We start from the raw sequence: 6,090 nt of genomic DNA on the forward strand, positions 1-6,090 counted from the left end.
CTTTGTCTTGCCCGCCTATGCTCTGGTGTTTGCTGAATTTTTTTCTGGAGAACATTATTTTTTCTTTGTGGTTGGGTCATTGATGACCTCTTTCTAGCATATCGGGTGTCCACTTAGTGGTCATCCCTTCTTATATATATATATACATGCATTCTTAAGTATTGTCCTCATCAATCTTTTAAATATAGATTTATAAATTTAGTTCTCTCTCTCTCTCTCTCTCTCTCTTATACACACACACACACACACATTTATGATATGCATGTATTGTGTATTATTTGTTTGTATGGTGTATCTGTATGTGTGGGGCATTTGTGAGTAAATACATGGATTCTGCCCCAAATCTGACAATATAAAATTAGTAAAATTATAATAAAAGCATTCAGTTAAGGAAAACTAATAAATGAATTCAAACAGCGTAGCATTGATAACAGCAATAACTATAAAAATATAAAGAAAAACTACAGAAACTCCTGAGGCATAAACTCTCTGAAAATGGCAGTTAAAGATCACTGTCCAAATATCTGGACACAAGCATGAAACCATAGTATGGATGTAACTACAGTTACAAAATTTGGCTGTTTTCACTGTCTGGCCATTGTCATCCACTTCTCAACCTCCTCCTCCAGATTTGACTTATTCATTCTATGTGCAGCTCAACTGATCCAGTGTTTACCTGTAGCACATCTTAAATGCTTGCTGCCAGCCACCTTAGGGTCCATGAACAACACTCATACAATTTTACTGGTTAGATGGGGGTGGGGGGTGGGGGTTAGAAGTTTCAGTTTGATGCTTTAACTGGGGATGCAGTCTCTCCATACTGTACTGAATGACCTCCAAAAAGAATGCTGGTAACTTCAACAGAAACTGTTTCCTCCTTCTCATAAAGGAACTAGAATATATATATATATATATAATATCAAAGCATGGAAAAAAATAAACATGTAAAATGATTAAATAATTACATTTATTTATAAATGTAATTGAATCAACAGTAGGATAGAGAACAAAAATATCTTGTGGTATTATTTAGTTTCATCCCTTTATGCTTTGGTCAACTTTGCATGTGTGTGTGCATGTTTATATATAAATATGTGTGTTTACATATATGTGTATATATATATATATATATACATATATATATATATATATATATATATATAATATTAGCTTCATATACAGTATTCCAATGAAATGTTTCATGTTAGAGATCTTGCATGCCATATGAAACATTTTGAAAAGAAGGACAAAGGTATAAAGATTTCAGTCTTTTACAGTTGATATCATCGTCACCATTATCATCATCATGATCATTGTCATCATTATTACCATCATTTAATATCCATTTTCCAGGCTGGCATGGGTTTCACTGTTTGACAGTAACTGGTAAGGCCAGGGTCGCAATCCATTGTCTGTTTTGGCATGGTTTCTATGGCTAGATGCCCTTCCTAATGCCAACCACTTTACAAAGTGTACTGGGTGCTTTTTACATGGCACCCACCCCAGTGCTTTTTATGTGGCACCAGCACCAACAGGGTCACCTGTTAACTTATAAGACAAAATCCCCCTCAGTGGGGAGAAGGAAATAGCAGTGAGTGGGGTGTGGCTTTGTGCCTGTTGATGAGAGACTAGAGGTATTAAAGGACAGGATTAGGTGTCCTGCTGCAGAGTACATACATGAATACTCCAGTTGAAAAAGGAGGGTGAGTTAGAGAATAAGATAAAGAGAGCAATAGAGAGAGAGTTGGTGATGAAGATGTGTCAAGACATGCCCTTGAGGGACATTGGGGGTGGTGAGAATAAGTGGAGTGATACAGAGGTTTGGACAGGGTGGGTGAGAAGAGTAGAGGTAAATGAGACAAATGATGGAGTGAAATATAGGAGAGTCTCAGGGGCAGAGGTTGCAGTACATATGTTAGGGTATTGAGGGTGGTAGCAGATAAGTGAGGTGTTAATGAGGAAGAACAACACAGTGGAGAGGAGGCACAGAAAGGAGGTGATTGGTGGAGACAGTAGGCAGGGTAAGATAATGGGAAGTGAAAGTGGTTCAGGGAAAGAGGTAACTGCGAAAGTAGGGCAAAGTGTTAGAGGATGAAAGGGGGAAAGGAAATGGTTGATGGTGTAGAGTATGCAGGTGCACATTGGGCAGAGCCCCTCACTGACAAGCATTAACTAAGGTGGTTTAGGATATCAGTTCTGCTGTGGTCAATGAATCTTCTTGAGTACAGCAAGGTACCATATGTCTCAGTCTTTTGTCATCTCTTTCATAAGGCTCAGTGTCTTGAAATTGGCCTTCAGTACTTTTCCCCATGTCCTCTTGGGTCTCTTTCTTCCATGAGTTCCTTCCATATTTAGTGGTTGTCCACAGCTATGTGCATCACATGACCAAACCAGCACAGTCTTCTCTCTTGCACACTGCATTTAATTCCTCTCACACCTAACTTTTCTCTCAGTACACTAGCGCTCTGTCACACTTGTATGCTGACACCGCACATCCAGCAGTGCATACTAGCTTCATTCCTCTCTTGTCTTCGCATGTCCTCTGCATTCTGGGCCCATATCTCACTACTATGTAGCACTATCATTCATACACATGCATCATACAATCTTCCTCTCACTCAGAAAGAGACCTTTGATTGCCAACAGAAGTAAAAACTCTCTGAATTTTCTCCATCCTATTCTTATTCTAGCGGTTGCATTTTCCATACATCCTCCCTCACTACTAATTAGGTTTCCTAGGTAGCAGAAATTATCCACTATCTGTAAAGAGCTTCCAGCAGTTGTTTGACAGTGCCAGTAGTCTTCTCCCCAGCACAGCCAAACTGCATTTCACCTAATCTGATTCTGTTCTTGATTAATTGAGTTATAATTCTTTCTGTAACTTTCATGACCTGGTCCAGCAGTTTGATGCCTCTGTAATTATTTTTGTCTATGGCATCTGCCTTACCCTTGTCGCAGTTGATTGTAATGCTGCTACTCCAGTCATTGAGGAGGATACTCTCCTCAAAAAATGTTCTAGTAGTTAGTTTAGAAGTTTTGGATCATTACTAAATTTGTTGTCTATGAGTCTCTCATATCATATGGAAATGAACAAAAAAGACATTCTAAGTTTTATACCAAATGCTTTTTTTGTGTGTGTTTGTATGTGAAATTGATAGGATGACAAGAATGAAGTTGATTGTGTAGTTCCTGTCCCATTGTCATCCTCTGTGCTCACCTCATGCTTTATTCTGAAACATATTGAATCTTAATATACAGGTTATTACTATTGCTATAGCAAAGCAAAATTGTAAATACATGCATATGTAGGTTGTGCGTGTGTATACACATATACCCCCATTTCACCAAAGTTGCAAAGTTGTATTATTTTACAACATACTGTCTATTAGTCTGACCCATTAAATACTTAATGTAATTTTTCATCTTGTTTGTTTGCATCTTTCTCTACTCATGTTTTTCCTTCACTCCTTTGCCCAATGTTTTCCTGTCAACCAGGAACTTTCAAGATTTTAAACCGAATATTAACTGCTTACTTCTACTCTCTTACCCCTATACACTCATCTAGCTGAGATAAGTGGTAGGGTCAAGGATGAGAGGCTAAAAAGCACTGCTTTTTATGTGTAGACAATTAAAAATCTGTGATAAAAATAAACTGAAAAAATATACACCTCAATACATAATTCATTGTTTTCTCCCTAGAAATTCGATACTTAAATTTTAGTAACAATGATAAGATAGTGGAAAAAAAAATGAATCATTTTAATCATTACTTTCTGTTGACATAACACTAATTAGATTTATTTATGAAGTATTTACTCATCTTTTATCTTTTACTTGCTTCTGTCATCGAATTGCAGCCATGTTGGGGTACTGCCTTGAAGGATTTAGTTGAACAAATCAACACCAGTATTTATTTTTAAAGTTTGGTGCTTTCTATTGGTCTCTTTTACAGAACTACTAAGTTGGGGATATATAAACAAACCAACATCAGTTGTCAAGTGACGGTGATGGGGCAAACTCAAGGACACATACATGTACATATACACACTTGCATCCTTGTGCACAATCTTGCACACATGATTCCAGATTGAGGGAGTGGAATGGGTAAAATGCAGGCTACATTTCTTTCTTAGCTAGCTGATCCTCTGATGTAATAGTTACTCAATGAGGGATGCTCAACTTAGCTAATCATCAGGTCAAGATTTCAACTCACCTTTGTGATGAGTTAACTTGGAAATTCCAAGCAACAATATAATTTTCGTTCAATTAAGGTAAACTCAGCCTGATGATTAGCTAAGTTGAACATCCCTCGTTGAGTAATTATTACATCAGAGGATCAGCTAAGAAACATATGTAGCCTGCATTTTACTCATTCCACTCCTTCAATTTGGATTTTATTCACATTTGTAGCAACTCTGAGCTATACAGAAACTTTCAGCTTATCGAATTTCCTTGTAACTTCAATATGAGAAAAAGTGTGTAACCTTCAACGCCAATAAATTGTTATTGTCCCTGATCATGCACTGTTCACTTTTTGTTCTCTATACATGCTGCAGACTGCTTGAAGCTTATAAACTTCCTACTCTTGGATCCTTGGATCTTACCCTTGTATATTAATATATATATATATATATATATACACACACACACACACACACACACACACACACACACACACACACACATGACAGGCTTCCATAAAGTTTCTATCTTCCAAATTCACTAAGGCATTGGTTAATTTGGGGCTATAGTACAAGAAACTTGGCCAAGGTGTCACACAGTGGGACTGAATCCAAAGTCATATGATTTCAAAGTGAGTTTCTTAACCACACTGCCATGCTTGCACTTACTTGTATAGTTAAATATTTTGTTTTGTTTTTAAAATAAAAATAGATATCAGAATAAGATATTGAAAAAAGGTGCTATAAAATGCAATACTATGTTGATTTATTTACTTACGTCTGTAAAGTTGCATTTTAAGATTGCACTCCTGTTTTAATTGAGATGGAAATTTTTGAGATTTTGTGAAATAACAATAACTTTCATTTAGAGTCAGTATTTTGTCACATGCCAGGAAGAATTTTCTGAATCATTCAAGCACGAAAATTCATTATTAGATTTTGTTTTACAATAATTTCCATCACAGATATTTGATGTTTATGAAGATTTCTTTCATAAAACTGATCTTTACACTCTTTTATCTTATAATTATTATACATATATATATTTTTTTGCTCTCTGCTAGTAAAGAGATGTTTTATAAATTATTTATTTTTAACAATAAGTTATTATGTGACCACTGTTCCATTCTCATTTGTGTATGTCTGTGCCAAAATGTTTCTTAGACTATATATTTATTTGTTATTCAAAGTCTAAATGAATAATTAAATGGATGAACTGAGAAAATATGTACTTTCCTTTAATTCTGGCCAGTTTGACAATAGCAAGAGGACTGCATCAATCCCCAATATCTGCATTGGTATGCCTTCTATGGTTGGATACTCTTCCTCATGCCGAATATATATTAAGCATACATATATATGTAAATATATGTGTAGATATTTATACAAACATGTATGTGTATATATATATATTTCTCGTCTGGCCTTAAAGCCTTTTCTGTTTGTTTTCCTGTCTTGTTTTTTGTCCGCCACAACATTCCTCCATGGTAAGATTTAATTTGTGTATACAAAATTAATTTGCGGTCCATGGGAAGAGCTGTTTTAACGATGCGTCCTGCCTAGCTCTTCGAAACGCCGGTGTTAAAACGGAGGTAGCTGATGAAGTAGAATGTTCTCTATGTGGCTTGTGTGTTTTCTCGTCTCTGTTTTGTTTGCAATGTCCTGTACCCAGATATGCACCTATACATACAGGTGGATGTCGGTATGCACATACCTGTACGTATATATGCATATACTCATTTACTATTTGTTTCATCATCATCGTTTAACGTCCGCTTTCCATGCTAGCATGGGTTGGACGATTTGACTGAGGACTGGTGAAACCGGATGGCAACACCAGGCTCCAGTCTAATTTGGCAGAGTTTCTACAGCTGGATGCCCTTCCTAACGCCAACCACTCAGAGAGTGT

This window comes from Octopus bimaculoides, chromosome 3 (genome assembly GCF_001194135.2).
Source record: "Octopus bimaculoides isolate UCB-OBI-ISO-001 chromosome 3, ASM119413v2, whole genome shotgun sequence".
Lineage (NCBI taxonomy): Eukaryota > Metazoa > Mollusca > Cephalopoda > Octopoda > Octopodidae > Octopus > Octopus bimaculoides.